Source organism: Oryctolagus cuniculus, chromosome 12 (genome assembly GCF_051225735.1).
Source record: "Oryctolagus cuniculus isolate XC-2025 breed Fujian yellow rabbit chromosome 12, ASM5122573v1, whole genome shotgun sequence".
In the NCBI taxonomy this organism is placed as follows: Eukaryota; Metazoa; Chordata; class Mammalia; order Lagomorpha; family Leporidae; genus Oryctolagus; species Oryctolagus cuniculus.
In genome coordinates this window covers 104,230,420-104,253,615 of record NC_142878.1, presented here as the reverse complement: position 1 = coordinate 104,253,615, position 23,196 = coordinate 104,230,420, and the positions used below count along the sequence as shown (strand labels likewise).

Genomic DNA, 23,196 nt, shown 5'->3' with positions numbered 1-23,196 from the left:
GTCCCGGTCGGGGTGCCAGATTCTGTCCCGGTTGCCCCTCTTCCAGGCCAGCTCTCTGCTGTGGCCCAGGAAGGCAGTGGAGGATGGCCCAAGCGCTTGGGGCCCGCACCCCATGGGAGACCAGGAGAAGCACCTGGCTCCTGCCTTCGGGTCAGCGTGGTGCACCTGCCGCAGCACGCCAGCCGTGGCGGTCATTGGAGGGTGAACCAACGGCAAATAGGAAGACCTTTCTCTCTGTCTCTCTCTCTCTCACTATCCACTCTGCCTGTCAAAACAAACAAACAAACAAACAAACAAACAAAAAAACACGCGTTTGCTGTCTCACAGCAAACTCTAGAGGTGGGAAATCTAGAATTGTCTCCCTGGGCTCACATCGAGGTGCCAGCAGCTCCGCCTGCCCTGGGAGCCCCAGGCAGGAGAATCTGTCCCTTGCATTCCTTGTCCCACGACCCCTTCCTCGGACAACTTCCGGCTTCGAATGCCACACTTCTGGTGGCTGACTCTGGTCCTCCTGCCCACCTCTTAGATGGACTGTGTAACTTCCCCTGTCCACACAGACACTGCAGGACAACCTCTTCTCCCAAGGCCCCCAACTGAACCGCATCTGCAAAGTCCCTGTTACCATGTGAGGGAACACAGTCATCTCTCCGGGGAGTCCCTGTCCAGTTCACTGTATATGCCCAGAGGACTGTAGCTCATTCCGTTGCAAGTACGATGGTTAATAAACTCATTTATGATGCGGAACAGTCTGTTCTCAGATTTTCCTTGTAATAGGCTGTGTAGGAGAGGTTAGAGCTTCCAGGCAGAGTCAAGAACCTGAACCGGAACTCCCGGGGTGTTGCCTACTCCACGTTCTTGAACTCCAGGGCCTTCGTGTGCAAAGTGGGGAAGTAAAACACTGCTCTGCCCATGCCCTGCGAGAAATGCTGGGTGCACCCGAGACCCTGCTGCCCGCCACTCCCGGGCCCCGCCCTTGCATCAACCTTGGTGTTCAAAACCCGTCCTCTGCTCCTCCATCTCCAACACCCACAAGCGTTGAACTTGATCGTGAATAAGAAGTCTTGGGGATGGACATGATATCTCCCGCCCCATCAGACTTACACGACAGCCGCTGGAACTGAAAATGCAAACAAGTGCCCGCAGGCGAGTGCCTGGCTTCTTGCTAGCGGTCAAGAACCACGGAAGTCCCTGTTTCAAACACGCATGAGCACCTTTCCTAACAGCGCCCCCGCAGGATGCTTGGGGCCAGCATAGGGAACTCCTGACCAGCTCAGCGGGGAGTGAGTCGGCCCTGATAAGGACGGAATCCCACGTGGCCAGCAGGGCTGCAAATTGGATTGACACAGAACTTTTAAAAAAAAAAAAAATTTATTTATGTTGAACATAACAGAATGGAGGAGACACAGAGAGAGATCTTCCATCTGCTGATTCACTCTCCAAACGGCCACAGCAAGCTAGGAGCTTGGAACTGCACCAGGTCTCCCCCGACGTGGGTGCAGGGGCACAGGCGCTTCGGGCCGTCCTCCACTGCCTTCGCAGGTGTATTAGCAGGGATCCATGTCCAGTTTACCTCTGTGGCCCCGAGGTCTTTGTACAGCACTTGGCACCCAGTGGGAGATCCAGGTTCGAACGAAGTCAAGGAATTTGCATCCCCACAGAAGGGGTTAAGCTGACCTGTTCTGTGCTCGCTATGTCTGTCTGATGTCTGTGAAGCAGTCCATAGGCCCTGTGGTTTACAAAAAAAATCTCCCTTGCATGCAACTACCCCGTAAAGCTGGCAACTTCGGAGCTTCAGAAACTTCCAGAAAAGAGCAAATGTGACGGAAGCTGGTGTTCATTACTCACCACCGACATTTGCTTTTCGGCCAAATGGGTTTCTTGATGAGTGGTTTTGTAAAGCATTTGGGGAAAATAGGAAAACACACTAATGTAATATTCTCTGATCCCCAGAGCCCTGCCAGCCGTCATGGGTTACACATGGACATCTTGGCAGTTGGTAGTCGTCTCTCCTCTTCACCCAAGCCTCCTGGAGCGTGGGGAGAAGCTCCAGGAGCCCGTTGGAGGCAACAGCCCGGATGAAGGGCACTTGGAGGTCACCACACACGTAGGACAGTCTGCAGCTGCCTCGAGGCTGGTACGCAATTCAAGAGATTTGTTTTATTTATTTTCTTTTTCATTTCCTCCATCCCTCATCCTCAAATAGTTTTGAAGAGAGGAATTTTCCTACCAAGTTTCGGGCTCAACAGATGTACACAACCATCGGCCAACAACAACTTCTTGTAACACAAGTGTAACGACAACAGCTCTCAGCCAGCGCTCCTGGGCGCTTGGGGAGCCCAGAACCATGCCCCCCCACCCCCCATTTTACAGACATAGATGCTGAGGCTCACCTTCACCAGCTTTACCAAGTGACCGTACATGGCAGCGTCGACTTTGCAGCCCACGCTCTTGGCTGCTGTCGGTCTTCCTCCTGATCCTGGCATGCATCCCGGCACCCACAGGTCCTCGACACCAACCGCGCTGCCGGCTTCCCACGGCATCTCCGTCAAAGCAGTGAGCTCCTCGCCTCCCAGGAGAGCTTGCTCTAGCTCTACTCAGAAAAAAAAAATTGTGGACAGGATCTTCCCGACACTGAGTTCAGATCGCGGACTGTGAACCGTCCTGACCTCAAGCATCACACAGCACGGTTCATCCAACCCAAGATGGAAGATGGCCCTTGGGATGTCACAAGGCAATATCCCCAGCCCCTGGCTGTGCCTGGATTTGGTCCTGAGCCCAGGGTGTGGAGAGAGGGCCTGGTGCAGAAGCACGGGTCGTGGGTAGTCAGTGGCACCCGGCTCCTCCAGACCTTTCTTGAAACCACATCCAAATTCCCCATCCAACAGGTTTTTCTTAAACAGAGCTAACCTGGGGTATTTTTCTCCCTCTTGGGATTAGGATGGGAACGTTCACTCTCACACGTGTGGTCCAGGGACACCAAATGCCCATTGCCAGGTGCTGCGACACGGGATCCCAGAGGACCGTCACTGGGCCTGCCCCGCGCCCTCCCCGTATCCAGAGTGACCCTGCTGAAACAGAGATGTGAGGAGCTGAGCAGGGTTTCCCTAACCCCGGGGCTAACCCGCAGCGCCAGGGCCCTGTCTGGAAGGTGGTGGCTACAGCCTAATGCTTGCTTTTGCTCTGGCTGTTGCGTTTTGTGGGAAAGAGCTCACACCAGAGGGTGGCAAACCTCCTGCACAGAGAGTAACGTTGGTGGCCTTGTGCACACTGCCCTGGTGCTCCTACTCCGCGGTCTCACTCATGGGTGAAGGCAGCCCTAGGCACAGCCACAGAATGCACGTGGCAGTGAGTGTTCCGAAGACAGAATTTTACCTAATGCTAATTTGCTTTAAACATATCACTTTGATTTTCTTCCAGTGTTAAAAATGAAAAAAAAAATGTATCTGATAGACAGTAAGACAAATACACACAGCAAGACAGAGAGCGTCCATTCACTGGTTCACTTCCCAGAGGCCCATAGTGGCTGAACCTAGGGGCCAGGAACTCTGTCCAGGTCTCCCACGTGGGCGGCAAGAACTCAATTACTTGAGCCATCACCATTCCCTCCCCGGGTCTGCACTAGAAGGAAGCTGGAGTTGGGAGCAAGAGTCAGGAATCAAATCCAGGCATCTCAACAGCTAGGCTGAATTCCTACCCCTAAAAAATTGTCAATCATTTTGAAGTTGACAGCCATACAAAAGTAGATGTGGGTTGGATTTGGGCCACTGGCCACAGCTTTCTGTTCCTTGGTGTGCAGTGTTTACTGAGGCCAAGAGTCAGCTGGGGTGAGACGGGTCTCTTCACCCTGGACTCTGCCCCCCTGGGTCGCGTGGGACTTACGTCCTCGATGATACTTGCGGAAATAGCGTGTATGTTGGCAATGCCTGGTGTCTTCCCCTGCGGCTCCATCCCTCTGCTCACAGCTAGGTCAGGTCCGGTATCAACAGCCTCCTCACATCCGTTTGCGTCTTAACTTTGCAGTGTCGTTCCTTGTAAGCCTTGGCTGACAAAGCAGGAATATTTGACAGTGGCCTGGAGCTTTGACTCACTACTGCCAAAGGGAAATCGCTTGACAGTTTCCTAGGGGAGGAGATAGGATTAAGGGAAATCTAAAGTTTGGGGGACAATAGTAGTTTAACAGGAAATGAGAGAAGCTGGGATGGACCAAGAGTCAGGATGGACCGCGGGTTGGAAGTTGGTATTTTCCAGTCTTAGAAACGTCTCTTAGCTCAGTTTCCATGTGTCTTGTTTTGGCCCTGTGATGAGAAGGAAAAGGTTTCCTTTTTGGTGGAAATGAGAGCTACTTGCAATATTCTAGGTTGTTTGCAGTAAGTTGTTTTCTCCATCTGGAAGTGGGACTTTTGAGTTAGGCTAAATATTGTTCTTTTTTTTAAATCCTTTGTTTGTCTTAGGAAAGTCCCGGGGCTCTTGTTCCCGTTTGCTCGTCGGCTTGCTTGCCAAAGCTTCTCGGCTGAACTCTGTTCCTCCCCATTCTACGTGCTGCCAGGGGGGGATCAGGAGGACCCCATGGTTCGTGCATGAATAGCAGGGCGCTGAGTCAGAAGACAGAGGGTGGCACTGACCGGTGATCAGCAGACTCCGTGACTCATCCACACCCAGGAGCAGCTATCAATCTCCCCCGCGGCCACGCTGCACGGGGGGCTCTGTGGTGTGACGGTGGCTCAGAGGTGGCGAGTGGACCTGAGTGCCAAGTCTCACTGCTAAGACCACAAGTCCAGGGTCCTTGTGCCAATCACGTTGTGATCCTCGGGTCTGCAGGAGGAATGAGACAAGCTTCCAAGCTGTCACCAAATGATTCTATGGTAAACGTGTATCAGTTCTTAGATTATAGGAAAGGTGGAAGGACTCACAGAACACATGTCCATTCACAATGCACAGTACATTCAAATAATTGGCTTTCAATAATGGTTTCATGATTATGCACTAAATATAAAAATACAGAAAAAGAAATAGATGGGAATGAACTATTATGCATGACTCAACAGCATATAAATACAGCATTACTATGTAATCCAGAAATTCACTTCTTGGTGTAGACCCAAAATTAAAGAATTAAAAGCAGGGATTCTTGGGGCTGGTGCTGTGGCATGGTAGGTTAATCCTCTGCCTGCAACACCAGCATTCCATATGGGCACTGGTTCTAATCCCAGCTGCTTCTCTTCCAATCCAGTTATCTGCTATAGCCTGGGAAAGCAGTAGACGATGGCCCAAGTCCTTGGGCCCCTGCACCCACGTGAGAGACCTGGAAGAAGCTCCTGATTCCTGGCTTCAGATTGGCTCAGCTCTGGCTGTTGTGGCCATTTGGGGAGTGAACCAGTGGATGGAAGACCTCGCTCTCTGCCTCTCACTGTATATAACTCTACCTCTCAAATAAATAAATAAAATCTTTTTTAAAAAAAGCAGAGACTCATGTATTCATGTATGAAACTTATATAGTGTAAATAAAATTTAAGTGAAAAAAGCAAGGATTCAAACAGATATTTGCACACCCCCATTTATAACAATATTATTCACAATAACCAAAAGATGGAATAACGCAAGTGTTGACAGATGAATGGATAAACAAAATGTGGTCTGTGATAGTATTCAAGCTTAAGGAATGGAATCCTGACACATGCTACAATGTGGATAAGCCTTGAAGACATTATGCTAAGTGAAATAAGCCAGACGCAAACAGACAAATATCGTAGGGTTCCACTAAGATGAACAGAGGAGTCAAGTTCACAGAGACGGAATGTAGGTTGGTAGCTGCCAGGAGTTAGGGGGAGAGGAGGTGGCCAATGACGGTTCAGTGGGTACAGAGTTATGATCCGGGCATTCAGGACCTGGACAACAGTGGTGGTCACACAGCCATGTGGATACACTTAATTCCAATGAACCGGACGTCACGAATGGCTTTAATACATTCGTGCTATGTGTATGATCACAATAAAAGAACTATGCATTAACAAAGGAAATACAAAACCTGTAACCCAAAAACCACAGAGCATGATGAAAAGAAATGATAGGAGTCCTAAAGAAGTCTAGAGCTATCCCATGTTCTTAGATAAGAAGACTTACTAGTGTTAAGGTGGAAACACTCCCCAACTTGACCTACAGATTAACACAATGCCTATTAAAATCTCAGCTGTCTTCTTTGCAGAAATTGATGAACCGATTCTGAAACTGACATGCAGAGCCTGGCCTTGTGACACAACAGATGAAGCCACCGCTTACAAAGCCAGCATCTCGTATCGGAGTGCTGCTCCAGCTCCCTGCTGGTGCACCTGGGCAAGCAGCAGATGACGGCCCAAAGGCTTGGGTCCCTGCCACCCATGTGGGAGACCAGGGTGAGTTCCTGGTCTTGGATGTTGTGGCCATCCGGGGAGTGAATCAGCAGGTGGAAGATCTCTCAGTCCCCCCTCCCCCACCGCCTTCTCCCTCTGTGTCACTCTGTCTTTCAAATAAATAAATACTTTTAAAAATTTACATGAAAATTCAAGGGACTCAGACTAGTGAAAACATCTTTAAAAGAGGACAAAGTCAGAGATCTGATGCTTCGCAATTTTAAGCCTACTACTGCGCTAAGGGTCTAAAAGGGTGGTGTCGGCATAGGAGAGACGCGCAAATCGAGAGAATCAACCTAGGCATCCAGAAATAAACCTCAACATTTATGGTCGATTGATTATCTACAGGAATGCCAACACAACTCAGTGGAGAAAGAATAGTAATTTTATCAAGTGGTGCAGGGACAACGGGATATCCACATGCAAAATAAAAACAATAACAACAACAACAACAACAACAACAACTGGGTCTTTAGCTCATACCATATCCAAAGTTAAAATGCATCAAAGACCTACATGTCAAAGCTAAAACTGAACTCCCATATGCTGCTGGTGGGGCTTTAGAAAGGGGCTCTTCTGGCCGGCGCCACGGCTCACTAGGCTAATCCTCCGCCTGCGGTGCTGGTACCCCGGGTTCTAGTCCCGGTCGGGGCGCTGGATTCTGTCCCAGTTATTCCTCTTCCAGGCCAGCTCTCTGCTGTGGCCCGGGAAGGCAGTGGAGGATGGTCCAGGTGTTTGGGCCCTGCACCTGCATTGGAGACCAGGAGGAAGCACCTGGCTCCTGGCTTTGGATCGGCGCAGCGCACCAGCCATGGCGGCCATTTGGGGGGTGAAACAACGGAAGGAAGACCTTTCTCTCTGTCTCTCTCTCTCACTGTCTAACTCTGCCTGTCAAAAAAAAAAAGGGGGGGAAGCTCTTCCTCAAATAACACAGAGTAAACAACCCAGCAATTCCACTCAAGAGAAATACAAATTAGTATCCTTTTTTAAAAAAAAAATTATTTATTTGAAAGAGTTACAAAGATAAACACACACACACACACACACATACACACACAGAGAGAGAGAGAGAGAGAGAGAGAGAGAGAGAGAGAGAACTTCCATCCACTGGTTCACTCCCCAGATGGCCCCGCTGGCTGGTGCTGGGCCATACCAAAGCCAGGAACCAGGAGCTTCTTCTGGGTCTCCCATGTGAGTGCAGGGGCCCAAGCACTTGGCCCGTCTTCTGCTGCTTTCCTCAGGCCATTAGCCGGGAGCTGGATCTGAAGTGGAGCAGCCAGGATTCGAACCAGCATCCACGTGGGAAGCCGGCACTACAGGCGGTGGCTTTACCCACCATGCCACAACAGAGGTCCCCAAACTGTACCTTCACAAAAACTTATACAAGAGAATTCTTAGAAGCATGATTCAAAACAAACAAAAGTGGAAGCAATCCAAATATCTATCAATTGATAAATGGATAAATAAAATGAGGTATAGCTATATAGCCTAATATTTCGTAAAAAAAAAAAAAAGGACAAGGTACTGATGCATGTTACAGCATGGATAAATCTTGCAAATATGCAAAGTGGAGGCTGCCAGTCACAAGGAAGATTCTGTGTATCTAAAATCCAGATGACTCTGCAGAGGTGGGGGGATTGGTGGGTGCCTAGGGGGAGGGGCAGGTGGTGGGGAATGAGGCGTGACTGCTGATGGGGACAGGGTTTCTTCTGGGGTGATGAAAATGGGTGTGAAATTGATTGTGGTGATGGTTAAGTTATACTTTGGATAGACAGGCAGATAGAGCCCAGCCTTGTAGCTCCACGGGCTAAGCCGCTGCTTGCAACACCGGCATCAGCTATCGGAGTGCTGTTTCGAGTCCCGGATGCTCTGCTTCGGATCCGTCTCCCTGCTAATGCACCTGGGAAGGCAGCGGATGATGGTAAATCCTTGGGGCCCTGCCACCTAAGAAGGAGACATAGATGCAGTTCCAGACTCCTGGCTTCAGCCTGGCCCAGCCCCCTCTGTGGCCACTTGAGCAGTGAACCAGCAGATGGAAGATCTCTCTCTCTCGCCCTCTCCCTCACCCTCTCCCTCTCTCTCTGTTTCTCCCTCTCTCTTGTCACTCCCTTTCAAATAAATAAATCTTTTAAAAATGAATAGACAAAAATGTGGTCTATACATACAATTAATATTATTTATCCATAATATGTGGACACGAATATATTAAATCCACTGAATTGCACATTTTATTTTTTAAAAGATTTATTTATTTGAAAGACAGAGTTACAGAGAGAGGTAGAGACAGAGAGAGAGGTCTTCTATCCGCTTGTTTACCCCCTAGATGGCTGCAATAGTCGGAGCTGAGCCGATCCGAAGCCAGGAGCCAGGAGCTTCTTCCAGGTCTCCCACGTGGGTGCAGGGGCCCGAGGACCTGGGCCATCCTCCACTGCCTTCCCAGGCCAGAGGAGAGATGGATCAGAAGAGCAGCTGGGACTAGAACCGGCACCCTTATGGGATTCCAGTGCTTCAGGTTAGGGCTTTAACCCACTGGGATTGCACACTTTAAATGGATGGTTTTTATACTATGTGAGTTATTTCTCCAAAAAGCTGTTACCAAAAAAAAAAAAAAAAAAAAAAAAACCATACTATTGTTAGCATTTGAAAAAATGTCTTTATAGCTCTCCTCCATAGTTTATACATCTTTAAATAAAATTAGGATTATAATCTGTGTAGTCTGCATTTATTCAACTAAATATCTCCATGCCATTAACCTTCATATCCCCTAGAATTAACCTCCATAGAATTTTTCTGAATTATTCTATGTTCCATTTCACTGAAGTATGGATGGATTGTCACTTATTTAATAAATACCCTACAACTACACCATTATCATTTTGATCATTCTTATAGGTGAATTTCTTAGCCATCAATAATTATTCCTTCCAGTGGATTCTAGAATCAGGTATCATGGCTGAATTACAGGCACAATTAATTTTTTAAAAAGATTTATTTTATTTATTTGAAAGGCAGAATTAAAGAGAGAGAGAGAGAGAGGGAAAGAGAGATTTTCCATCTGCTGGTTCACTTCCCAAATGCCTGCAACAGCCAGGGCTGGGGCAAGCCGAAGTCAGGAGCCAGGAGTTTCTTCCAGGTCTCCCATGCAGGTGCGGGAACCCAAGCACTTGGGCCATCCTCTGCTGCTTTCCCAGGCACAATCGCAGGGAGCTGAACTGGCACCCAGAAGGGATGCCTACACTGGGGGCGGCGGTCTTATAGGTCCTTTGGTCTTACTGGCTAAATTTCAAACATAGCTGTCATGTGACTCGGTCACCCCACTCCTGGGTATATACCTGCGAGAACTGAGCGCTTATGTTACCACGACAACCGGTGCAAGAGTGCTCAGATGCACTCTTCACAATCCAGACGTCCATCATCTAGCGAGTAGTCTGTCCACTCCACGCAATACGATTCAGCCATAGGCAGAGTGACAGGCCGGCACATGCTAGGACGTGGGTGACACTTGGAAATCCTACTCTAAGGTGCCAAGGAAGTTACATACGACAGTCACGTGTTGTATAGTGCCATCACAGGCGTGGTACAGAACGGCATTGTCTACAGAGACAAGTGTGTTAGCGGCTGGCAGGGGCTGCAAGGCAGGGGGTACCTGTTACAAGGTCCCAACATGCTCTGGGGGCGGATGCAGATGACCTGGAAGATCATGGGGATGGCTGACCAACCTTGTGGTATATGAAAACTGCTGAACTGTATCCTTTAAAGGGTTAACTCTGTGGTGACCTCTATCTTAAGGAGGTTTTTTGAAACTAGCTCTTTTTCCTCCCAGTCGCAGAGCGCAGGTGGCTAGTTCCTGGGCTCCTGTCCTTCTGTCTGGCATATTGTTCTTCTTTCTTATTGTGATAGGCAAAAGGAAGTATTTTCTTAGGTATTCTGACTTGCGTTTCTGGGGCCAGCACTGTGGCCTAGCAGGGACAGCCACCACCTGCAGTGCCAGTGTCCCATATGGAACCGGTTCAAGTCCTGGCTGCTCCACTTCTGATCCAGCTCTCTGCTATGGCCTGGGAAAGCAGTAGAAGGTGGTCCAAGTCCTTGGGCCCCTGCACCCTCATGGGAGACCTGGAAGAAGCTCCTGGCTCCTGGCTTCAGATTGGCACAAGCTCTGGCCATTGCAGCCACTGGGGAGTGAACCAGCAGATGGAAGACCTCTCTCTCTCTCTCTGCCTCTGCCTCTCTGTAACTCTGTCTTCCAAATAAATAAATAAATCTTTAAAAAAAAAAAGACCTTTCATTTCTTTGATCACGTTTCGATCATTAAATTGCACTACGTTTGGGTTGATCGGCTGCTTGCGTTTTCTGTGTGGCCTGTCCACAGCGTCTGCAGCTTCGCTTCCGGCTTTCCTTCTCGCTCTTGCCAGCTCCTGAGACCGCTATGCATGGTGTTCAGTGTGGGAACTCTCATCTGAGAGCCGCAGGCCTTTTTCCAGGGCTTTGTTTCCCTTCCCACTTCATTCACGTCTTCAAGCAGCGTTTGCTGATGCCTCCGGGGTGAGCTGTGCCAGCCCTGTGGCGGCACCATGCGGAGATGAATATGTATGGAGTCACTCTACTCCTCTTTGTGCTCCCTGCTGGGGACAGCAGAGCCCCTCTTAGATCTAATTTCTTCTGAGGGTTTCTTTGGAGTTCGCTTTCCTCGCAGACACTGAATTCGCGTGGGATGTTCTTGCTAAAGGTTGCAAGGTGGCCGCTGGGTCGTCTGGTCCTCAAACTGCGTTCCCTGGACGCCTCCCACACTGTCCCCTCTGATGTCCTGACAGCTGCTCATCCAAGTCCCCAGTCTCAAAAGCTCTATCCACTCCCTCTGCCTTCCCTTCCCGACCCGTCCCTGTCAGAGCTTCACTGTAATGAAACAGATGAGACAATTGCCTTTACGCAGGGAAAAGAGTTATTTAGCTCACAGTTTCAGAGGTTCAAGTTCAAGATCGGGTGAGCTCATTGGACTCTGGTGAGGATGACAGGGGAGGAAGGAGCCAGGGTGCAGAGAGACTGGACACGAACTGGACACCAACGCTCTCATACAAGAAGCACCCTCTGAGGGCACCCGCCACCCTGCGGCCTAATGACACCTCCCCGGAGCACCACCCTAGGTTCCAAGCCTTTGGGGACATTGAGCATTGAGACCCTGGTCTTCCCCTGCTCTCGATCGTCTTCCGACGCCCGGGGAGTAGGGTAGCGAGTGTCAGCCTCAGTCCGGTTTTCTCTGCTCACCGTGTCACACGACAGAGCGTCCGTCACCTGCCAGTCACCGCACTGAGTTCTCAATGCGCCGAGTCGCATAAACCTCGACCTGCGCTCTGTGGTGGACATCTTCCACGGCTGTTTTACCGACGAGAAAACCGAGACTTGGTGACGTGGAGCAGTTGTCCGGGAACATACAGAGAAGGGGCCTACAGCTCCTGCCTTGTCAGAGGATGCTGGGAAAGCAGGAAAGACGGGAACCTAGAGAGAGGGCTCCGAACAAGGCCGAGCTGCAGAGGGCAAGGCGTCTGTCACTCACTCGGATGCGTGGCTCTGCCCATGTCTAACCTGATAAACTCTCCTACCCTCTAGTAGCCTAACACAGTAGAGACTGTGACAACCCTCTCTCCTATCTCTTCACAGTGCAGGGCCCAGACAAAACACCTGCCCAATGCTCCATGGCCTGTGGCTACTTGGCAGGACCACAGGATGCCCTGGGTGTGTCCTGGAGGGTGTGCCCAGAGGAGACTAGCACTTGTATTGGTGGACTCAGAAAAGAAGATGGCCCTGTCTCCCGTGGGAGGGCAGCACCCAACCTGTCCAAGGCCTTCCTGGAACAACAAAATAAAAGACAGAGGAAGACTCAACTCCCCCGCTGGCAGACTGCTGGAGCGGGATGGTCCATCTTCTCCTGTCCTCTGCCCTTGGCCCCGGGCTGGAATCCACGCACCCGCCCATGGCTCTTAGGCTTTCACACCAAGCCCCTCCCGGCTTTCCCTGGGTCTGCGGCTTGCAGACAGCCGAGTGGGGGACTTCCCGGCCTGCAAACCTGCATGAGCTCGTAAGGAATCGGTAGCACACACGTGTGTGCAACGGCTCTGTTGATCACACGTCCCCCACACAGCCTCGGACTTTTCTGAGCCTGTGAAGGTGAAGGGCTAACGAAGCCAGCCAGCCTTCTTGCCTCCAAATCCCTGGCCGCCAATAACTGCTCAGTCTCCATGGTGACAGAGGTCGGGCACTTGTGACTGCCTCTAGGGAGCTGGTAATGGCTTTCCAATGAAGGCTCCTCTCCCTCCTCCTCCTCACCTCTGCCCTGGGGCAGCGGGCGGGGAGGTGAGCAAGGGGTTGAAAGAACTGACAAATTGCTGTAGAGGCAGCTGAGACTCCCAGGGCATCTTCAGCAGAGATGGCTGTGACATCACGGGGGCCAGAACGCTGCACCTGGGCGCCTGCCGTTCGCTGTGCCTGCTGTTCTCGGTGCCTACGGGAAGGGGTAGGGTAGTCTGACCTCACCCACACCTGACCCACTCTGCAACAGGAAGCCAACCTCTCAACCTGGGCTGGGGGGTCCCTGAACCAGCAGCAGCACTAACATCACCGGGGAACTTCCTTGAGGGGCGAAATCTTGGGCCTCACCCTAAGACCCAGGGATTCAGAAATTGGCGGTGGGAAGAGCGATGTGTCATTTTCACAGCCTTCCAGGCAGTCATGATGCATGTCCGAGTTTCAGCCCCATTGTTCCAAAGCAATTGATCCCAAACTTGTCTGCAGTCTGGAATCAAACAAGGACCTTCATAAAAACATCAGTGCCTGCCCTGGTAGCGGGCAGGAGGGCAGGAGCCGGCTTGTCCCTAGAGCTGATTTCTTTCTTTCTTTTTTGTTTTTTAAGATTTATTCATTTATTTGAAAGGCAGAGTTACAGAGAGGCAGAAGCAGAGAGAGAGAGAGAGAGAGAGAGAGAGAGAGATCTCCCATCTGTTGGTGCAGGAGCCCAAGGACGTAGGCCATCTTCTACTGCTTTCCCAGGCCATAGCAGAGAGCTGGATCGGAAGTGGAGCAGCCGGGACTTGAACTGGCACCCATACGGGATGCTGGCATTGTAGGCAGTGGCTTTACCTGCTAGCCACAGCACTGGCTGATTTCTTAATATTCAAAAATGCTGTGATTTGGGGACTTGACACAGCCATTGCTCAAAGTTAAATTATGTGTAAACGTACCATTGAATAAATTACTGGAGGGGCCGGCGCTGTGGCATAGCAATGGAGCTACCGCCTGGGTGCCAGCATCCCGTATGGGCAGCAGTTCTAGTCCCGGCTGCTCCACTTCCGATCCAGCTCTCTGATATGGCCTGGAAATGCAGTGGAAGATGGCGCAAGTCCTTGGGCCTCTGTAGCCAGTGGGAGACCCGGAAGAAACTCCTGGCTCCTGGCTTCAGATCAGCGCAACTCAGACCTTTGCGACCATCTGGGGAGTGAGCCAGTGGATGGAAGATTCTCTTTCTCTCTCTCTCTCTCTCTGCCTCTGCCTTTCAAATAAATAAAATGAATCTTTATAAAAAATGATGCTGGAACTGAATGGAATAACTGTTCCAAGTCCAACACCTCCAAATTATCTTGCCCCCTGTACAACGATCTTTGCTCCGGAGTTATTCACATCTGTTCTACCTGCGCGGTGAAAACTCGATGTGCTCGCTTGCTACTGCCGGCACCTCCCCCAGCTCTGCCCTCAGTCAGGGCAGCTGGTAGCTTGAAGTCAAGTCTACTGCGAATACTGAAGGCAAAGAGACCCACCAGTGTTGGGGCCTGTGCTGTGGCGCAGTGGGTTAGAGCCCTGGCCTGCAGTGCTGACATCCATATGGGCACCAGTTCAAGTCCCAGCTGCTCCACTTCCAATCCAGGTCCGTGGGAGGACAGCAGAAGATGACCCAAGTCCTTTGGCTCCTGCATCCACGTGGGGGACCTGGAGGAAGCTTTTGGCTTTGGGTTGGCTCAGTTCTGGCCATTGTGGCCACCTGGGGAATGAACCAGCTGATAGAAGACCAAAAGAAAGAGAGAGAGAAAGAAACCCACTAATGCCACAGACCAGTGCTCCTCCATTGAGAGAGCCTCTGGCTAAGCTTTTACCCACACACCACCCATTGGATGGTTCTAAAGATAGCCAGTTAGGGTGCGGCTGAGATGCCCACGTCTCACATTGGACTGCTTGGGTTCAAATCCCATCTCTGGCTCCTGCCTCTAGCTTCCTGCTAACACAGACCCTAGGAGGCAGTACTGATGGCTCAAGAAATTGGATCCCTGCCACTCACATGGGAGACTAGGATTGAGTTCCTAGCTCCGTGCTGCAGCCCTGGTCCAGCCCCAGACCTTGTGGACATCCGGGAAATGAACCAGCAAATCAGAATACTCTCTCTCTCTCTCTGTATATATATATATATATATATTATTTGATATATATCATATGTATATCATATATATTCTTTTATCCTTATATATATGTAGATAGATCTCTCTATATATTTGATATATACATAATTATTTGATATCTATATATATAGAGAGATCAAATTGAAAATTAATTAAAAATAATTTTCAATGAGGCTGGAGTTGTTTAACAGGTAAAGCTACCACCTGTGACACCAGCATCCCATATGGGCACCAGTTCAAGTCCCAGCTGCTCCTCTTCCAATCCAGCTCCCTGCTAATGGCCTGGGAAAGCAGTGGAAGATGGCCCAAGAGCTTGGGCCCCTGTGCCCATGTGGGAGACCTGGAAGAAGCTCCTGGCTCCTGGCTTTAACCTGGCACAGCCCTGACCACGGTAGCCATTTGGGGAGTGAACCAAAAGATGGAAGAATATCTCTCTCTCTCTCTGAGTGTGTGTGTGTGTGTGTGTATGTATCTTCCTCTGTTTAATTCCGACTTTCAAATAAATAAACCAATCTTTTATAAAAAATAACTTACCTTCAAAATAAGCTTAAATAATTACATATTTCGCTTCATGTACGTAAAACTACTTCAAGGAAAGCCAGCTTACTGCAGACCCCATGGGAGTGCTTGGTGGGGTCACTCATTCAAAAACTCATGCACTAGCTCAGCAGGCAGGGCAGTGCCGCGTGCTGCGTGGGCAGGAACCGTGGAATCCCCACACGCTCAGTCATCTTGCTGGCGGCAGGAGGGGCGGCAAATAAGCGAGCAGGAGCAGGGATGACACCATGGCCAGCGGGAGAGGTCACACCCTGTGCACCTCCGCACTCCAGCCGCTGGGGGCGCCACGAGGCCGTACTGCCAAAGCTGCAGGTTCCTCCCTAAACGCCATACGCCGGAAACCTGACTTTTCCGGTGAAACCTCCAGGTCCCTTGGGAAATCACGAAGGCCGGTAAGCTACTGACCGGACACCGCTTGCCTGGCCCAGGGGGCCTCATGTGGGATGCGTGACGGCACAGCCAGGGTACACGCAGGGCCACCCACTCTTGAACAGTTCGTGTGGCCGCCTCACACCCAAAGCATTGGCCCTGCACAGGTACCAGATTTCTCCTCCAAGTTCCACTCATTGCTCAACTCCGTGGGTCTTGGAGAAGCAAGCGGGCGGGCAGTATGTCCAGACTTTTACCCTGCATGGCAAAGTATTTTCCAAACATAGGGAAAAACTCGAGATCTCCAGGGACCAAAGAATGACACATGTTTATTACAAACTCCAGAATATTCTGTAAGTTGATATTTCTCATGGGAAGCGATGTGGGACGTTCCCACAGCTGTGTCTGGAGGTCCGGGAAACAGCCCCCCACCGCCCCCCGCCAGGGTCCATGGTCTTCCCGGTTGACACCCTGGAAACCACACCTCGCCACAGACCCTGGACAAGTTTTCCATGAAAATTTCTCGGATCCCGGATACTTTAGTTATTCGTCAATCTAATCGCTATCAAATTGTAGCCCTGGAGAATTTGAGTGTTCACACAGCGCTGGTGGGGGTGGAAGGGTGGGGCAACTGTGGACAACCTTCAGGCTCTGCGGATAGTTTAACCTCGGGTTTTAAGGTGACCTGACAACTCCACCTCGGGATTCACGTTCAAGAGAACTGTCGGCAAGTTCACACAAAAAGTCGCACCCAGTGCTCAGGCTATCACTGTTCATTAGAGGCGAAAAGTGGAAATAACCCAAATATGCATCAACTAATGATTGATAACCAAACGTGGTCCACCCATACAATGGAATATTACTCAGCCATGAAGAGGAATGAAGTAAGGCTACACACACTATGCTAAGCAAAATGAGTTGGTCTTTTTTTTTAAAGATTTATTTATTTTATTTGAAAGTCAGAGTTACACAGAGAGGAAAGGCAGAGAGAGAGAGAGAGAGGTCTTCCACCCGCTAGTTCACTCCCCAATTGACCACAATGGCCAGAGCTGTGCTGATCTGAAGCCAGGAGCCAGGAGCTTCTTCCAGCTCTCCCACGTGGGTGCAGGGGCGCAAGCACTTGGGCCATCCTCCACTGCTTTCCCAGGCCACAGCAGAGAGCTGGATTGAAAGTGGAGCAGCCCGGACTCAAACCAGCACCCATATAGGATGCTGACACTGCAGTCGGTGGCTTTACCCACTATGCCACAGCGCCAGTCCTAATGAGTTGGTCTTACAAGGCCATACAGGATGGTTCCATTGCAGGAAATACCCAGAACAGGCCGATCCATGGAGACAGGAAGTCGATTAGTGGTTGCTGGAGTCTCAGGGAGGAGGGAAGGAGGAGTGAGTGCCAATGGGTCGGGCTTTCTGCTTGGAGTGATGACACATGATCTAGAATTAGATAACAATGACGGTTGTACAACTTTGTGGATATACTGGACACTCTGAGGCTTGCAATTTGAAAAAATTACAGCAGCATATCTAAGCAGACAGCTTGCATCTTGGCAAGAAACACATAAACATCCCCTCTACCTCACTGGAGAGTGAGTCAGGGCAGGAAGAGGCACAGCGACAGGGCCACGGACAGTAGTGGACATGACGGAGGCCAAGGCACGTAGACTTCAGCCAGCAGGTCCTCCGTCACGGCCAAGGAGAACTCGGGTCTGCAAACACAGTGGCTGGAACCCAAGCACCTTGCAAGTGCAGAAGGCAAAGTGCAGAGGCAAAGCCAGCAGACCAGGGCCCTGGAGTTGGACATCCTGCCCAGCCATGTTCCAAGAGTGAACCCTGCACCGCGCCAAGACCCGCTCCAGGGAGTCAGCCTGCGTTGCTGTAGTGTGGCCATTGACTTTGCACAGCTGAGCCCTCGTGAGGGCTGGGGTGCGGGGATCTGAAGTGGACAAGCCTGGTTTTTCCACGCCAGGAAGGGGTCTACTCCTTTTTAGCTTATGAAGATGACCCAGACGAAGAGCAGCCGCTGGTTGTGTAACAAAAAACCAGTGGGCATGACCCTAGCCACAGTCTCCGTGGCGTAGCTCACACAGGAAGGGCAGGGACAGGAGAAGACCCACACCCCAGGGGGGCATCTCCTGGAGTCACAGGATCCTTCCCAGACGCCACATGGCTGAGAACAATGCTTAGAGCGGCTGTTGAGCTACGGAGGAAAGAGGTGCCGGTCAAGGTCGAGCCGGACGGACGGTAGTCACAAGGCCTGCTCCAGACAGAGGGGATTGGCAGAGCACTGGGAAGGCCAGAGGAGCAGAAAGGGTGAGCCGAAGTTATCTGGAGGCCGGGACTATGGGAAACCAGGGAGAGAGCGAGAGCGAGAGAGAGCGAGAGAGCAAGAGAGAGCGAGAGAGAGAAAGTGAGAGAGAGCGAGAGAGCAAGAGAGAGCGAGAGAGAGCGAGAGAGAGAAAGTGAGCGAGAGTGCACTCACAGGGGAATGGGGTTAGCTGGAGTCCAGCATCCTGATCTTGTGAGGTTGTGGCTGCTGGCCCACTGCTGCCTGTACCCTGGCTCCCATGAACTTGGAACCTGTGTCTCCTGCTGGGGTTATGGAAGCCAGGCATCTGGTCAACCTCCCAGCCCTGCTACTTACTGCCCAAGCTGCCACCCACCAATTCCCACCCCGCTGATCCTACTGAGTTGCTCACAGCATCAATACCACAGCCAGGATCCCAAGAGCCACCCCCACCATGCCGATCAGGGGGTACCACGCTTTCTGTTTGGCTTGTCCCTTCCGATACACATGGTGGGATTTGATGCCCAGCTAAGCATTCTTGAGAGGCAGCGGGGCCGTTGGGAGGTGACCGGGCCATGAAGCTGGGTCGATGCCTTGCTCAAGCCGCTGGGAAACGAGCCCACGGCTCAGGCTGCACTTCCGACAGCCGTCTGCTCGCCTGCTGCTCTCCCACACGAGGCCCTCGCCAGGAGTGGAGCAGAGGCCTGCGCCTTGGGGACTGCCAGACTCCAGACATGAGCATAGCGGGACGGGGGACAGGAGGGAGCTCTCCCTCACACCTCCCCCTCCTGTATGCTGTTCCTAGGTAGAAGCCCACCCTGAGCAGGGACTGCGATGCAGCCAATTCCATTCCCCAGGTCCCTCGCCTGGTGATGTCCTTGTAGGCCAAAAGGAGGCCTTGGAAGGACATGGAAAGCCGAGAGGAGGGGTGGGGAGGGACCTCCTTCCCATCTCCCTGCTCCTGGCTGCATCACTCCTGCAGAGGCTGCTGGCTCCAGCTTCCCCGGGCCCAGCTCCGGCCCGCCCTGTGGAACGCCAGGTCTGCCCTGTCCATCAGGAAACCTGTGAAGATGATCTAGTCTTACACCCACCATGTGTTCCTGGGGTTCTGGAAGGAGAGCAGAGAGCCACAGGGCCAAGCATTGCGGTGAAGAACGAGACAGTGCGTACAGCCTCCTCGCCATCCTCTCTGTGAACACGGAGGGCCAAGGACTCCAAGAGGCACTTCACAGAAAAAAGCTACAGATGGCTTAAAAACAAGAACGCAAGCAAATGTCCCATAATACGACATACGCGTATAGATATTCAATCAGCAGTCATTTTTTAAAAATGTTTTCTTCTATTTGAAAAGCAGGTCAACCAACAGAGAAAGACAGAGAGAGAAAGAGAGATCTTCCATCTGTTGGTTCACTCCCCAAATGACTGCAACAGCCAGGGCTGGGCAGGCCAAAGCCAGGAGCCCAGACCACTTTCTGGTTTCCCATGTGTGGGGAGCAACTGAGAGCAACTCGGACTAGACTAAGTTACTGGAATTAAGACTTATTCTATGCATCTGCTCTCCCACAATATGGCGCTGGGAGAGGAGGAAACAGCTTCTACGCAGCTGCCTCTTGCCAACTTGAGTGCTGACCTCCAGGAGCTGATCCTGCTCCTGATTGGAGGAGAGCAGCGTACTCGGCGTGTGGGCAGCCGAGTTGGGATTGGTGGAAGAGGACTATAAAGGAGGAGAGAGACGGCATGCACCAGGAACATCTAAGGGGAACACCTGTGCAGCCCCCGAGAGAGCCGGCCAGCAGTGTGCCGCTCCCCCGCGGAAGTGGGGAATGTGGCAGGGGGAACCGCCCTTCCACGGAGGTGGAAGGGATGGTAGCCAACCCGGGAAGGACCAGCAGCCAACCCGGGAAGGACCAGCAGCAAACCCGGGGAGGGCCGAGCAGACGAAAGAACAGCGCAGGGTCCTGTGTCGTTCCTCCACGAAGAGGGGGAGCGACACCATGTGAGTGGCAAGGCCCAGGCACTTGGGCCATCATCTGCTGCTCCTAGGTTGTGCACGAGCAGGGAGCTGGGTCATAAGCAAAGTAGCCGAAATTTAAACTGGCACAAGGCCTGATCCTTGAGCAGCAATTTTTTTTAAAGAAGGAAATAGAAGTCAATTCTGAAATGCCATTCTCCAGCCACCCTGTTGACAAAGCTTAACGAGGATGACAAACACTGATTCTCAGAGAATAATTACTGACGAGCACAAAACAGATTGTGTAATGGATTGTTTATAAGAGTACTATTAATGACGATGAAAAAGCTAAAGTGACCTCCGTGTTTAGCAAGAGAATGATGTGAAAACTATTACAAACCCACAATAGGAAGCACTACTCAGATATTTTAAATAACCCTATAAATGACTACCTATCACCATTTAAGAATGTTTATAGAACAATATTACTTGAAGGAAAAAACAATTTTAAAACTAAATAGTATATTGTACATATTTAGTATAATTCCATTTATATTAAATATATATATGCATGTACACACACACACACACACACACACACACATATATATATATATATATATATACACAAGCCATATATGTGAAAGATCTCTCTAAATCCATCTGGGTCTCCCAGATGGGTGTCAGGGACCCAGATTCTTAAGCCATCACCTGGCGCCCCCAGGATGTGTGTTAGTAAGAAGTTGGATCGGAAGCAAAAGCAAGACTGGGATCCAGGAGCCCCAATAAAGGATGCTAAAGTCCCACGTGGAGCCTTTGCCTGCAATGTCATAATGCCCACCACATCTATTTTTAAAAATCTTTCTGAGAGGCAGAGAGAGAAAGAGACAGAGAGCTTTTTTTTTTTTTTTTTTTTTTTTTTTTTTTTTGACAGGTAGAATGGACAGAGAGAGAGACGGAGAGAAAGGTCTTCCTTTTGCCATTGGTTCACCCTCCAATAGCCGCCACGGCTGGCGCACTGCGGCCAGCGCACTGTGCTGATCCGAAGGCAAGAGCCAGGTGCTTCTCCTGGTCTCCCATGGGGTGCAGGGCCCAAGCACTTGGACCATCCTCCACTGTACTCCCAGGCCACAGCAGAGAGCTGGCCTGGAAGAGGGGCAACCGGGACAGAATCCGGTGCCCCGACTGGGACTAGAACCCGGGGTGCCAGCACCGCAATGCGGAGGATTAGCCTAGTGAGCCGCGGTGCCGACCAGAGAGCTTTCCCATCCACTGATTCACTTCCCAAATACTCAACGTCTGGGGCTTCTAAGGGCTGAAGTTGGGAGCCTCAATCCAGGTCTCCCAAGTGGGTGGCAGGGACCCAGTCACTTGAGCCATCACTGCTCCTTCCAGGGTCCGCATTAGTAGGAAGCTGGAGTCAGGAGCTGGGGCCAGGACTCCGACCCAGGCCAGATGCTCGGCCCCAGACATTATGTGTCCAGGGCAGCTTTGAAAGTCTCCGTGCCTAGGCTGTGCCCCAGGCCGGTTGGGGCAAGACCCAAGTTTCTCGGGCAAGACCCAGCCTTCAGTTTTTAAGTCAGCTCAGGTAAAGACAAGGTAGAACTAAGACTGCAAATCACTGCTCTGAAGGCCCACCACACTCTGTCCCCTGCTCTCGCCACCTCGTCTCCCCAAGTCCTATTTTTGTGTGCATTCCCCAACTAGCTTGTTTTGCTGACCACTCGGTCCTCAAGAAAACAGAGTCCCAACGTTATCTGGCTACAAAGCAGCCCGGAGGATGTTCCTGGGATGGAGTATCTGGAACGGCTCCGGAGCCGGCCTGATTCCAGAGTGAATCACCCGCAGGTAGCAGGTAGCACCTGCTGAGAGGAAGGCGCCAGCTCCATGTCTTCCACCATGTTTAATAGAGAGGAGCAGGAAGTGGGGTGGTATATTAGGGTCCTCCACAGGAACACAACCAATGGGACATAGAGGTACACAGAAAGATTGCTTTTTTTTGTTTTGTTTTGTTTTGTTTTTTTGACAGGCAGAGTGGACAGTGAGAGAGAGAGACAGAGAGAAAGGTCTTCCTTTGCCGATGGTTCACCCTCCAATGGCCACCGCAGCCGGTGCACTGTGCTGATCTGAAGGCAGGAGCCAGGTACTTCTCCTGGTCTCCCATGGGGTGCAGGGCCCAAGCACCTGGGCCATCCTCCACTGCACTCCCTGGCCACAGCAGAGAGCTGGCCTGGAAGAGGGGCAACCGGGACAGAATCCGGCGCCCCGACCGGGACTAGAACCCGGTGTGCCGGCACCGCAATGTGGAGGATTAGCCCAGTGAGCCGCGGCGCCAGCTAGAAAGATTTCTTACTGAGGATTGGCTCACATGGTCACGGAGGCTGGGACGTCCCAAGATCTGCTGACTTCAGGAAAGCGGAAGCTGCCAACCTCATCCTCACCTGAAGGAGCTCAGAACAAGGGAAGCCAGTGCCCCAAGTCCTAGTGCAAGATCAAGGGCCCGAGAGCCGGGGGTGGGGGGGAGACAAATGTCCCACCTCGAGAAGAGAGCGATTCGCCCTTCCTCCACCTTCTTGTTCAATCCAGGCCTTAGCAGACTGCTGCCCTCTCACACTACAGAGAGCAGATCTTCCTGACTCATTGATTCAAATGCTGATCTTCCAGAATTATCCTCAAAGACACACCCCCAACATAAGGTTTAACCAGCTGTCTAGGCATCTCTGAGTCTGGTCAAGCTGACAGGTAGCACTGACCGTCACAGCTGGGTGCAGATGTTTTCAATATCAACTTGGCATTGAGCAGCTCCATGAACTTAACATGTAGGGCAAACAATGGGTCAGCCAACTTGGGTCCGCCTGGGTCTCCCTCTCAAGTCCTAGGCTCTGTCTGAGCTCACCACTGCTGCTTGCCACTGCTCCCATGTGGCATTGCATGGCTACCCTGAGGCCAAGGCCATGGTCCCACAGCAGTCCTCAGCCGGCTCCATATTGGTGGGCCTGAGACAGCAGTCAAGCTGCTCACATTCGCCATCCAGACACCTGGGTTCCATTCCCAGCTCCACTCCCAATTCCAGCTTCCCCAGCTTTCACAAGACCTGGGAGGCAAAGGGATGGCTCAAGTGGCTGGGCCCCTGGGCCACCCTGGTGGGAGATTGGAACTGAATTACCGGCTCTTGGTTCAGCCCTGGCCCAGCCCCGGCCATTGCAAGCA

General features: G+C 51.4%; 2 long non-coding RNA genes across 2 annotated transcripts; both read right to left on the bottom strand.

Annotated features, from left to right (window-relative positions):
- Positions 1-1,247: 1,247 nt before the first annotated feature.
- Positions 1,248-5,602, bottom strand: LOC149123202 (uncharacterized). Its single transcript, XR_016218589.1, has 3 exons — positions 3,880-5,602; positions 2,391-2,590; positions 1,248-1,726 (listed from the first exon to the last, which is right to left on the bottom strand). It is a non-coding gene; the product is annotated as an uncharacterized LOC149123202 (long non-coding RNA).
- Positions 5,603-16,675: 11,073 nt separating this feature from the next.
- On the bottom strand, positions 16,676-19,628 carry LOC149123201 (uncharacterized). Its single transcript, XR_016218588.1, has 2 exons — positions 19,127-19,628; positions 16,676-17,185 (listed from the first exon to the last, which is right to left on the bottom strand). It is a non-coding gene; the product is annotated as an uncharacterized LOC149123201 (long non-coding RNA).
- Positions 19,629-23,196: the final 3,568 nt, after the last annotated feature.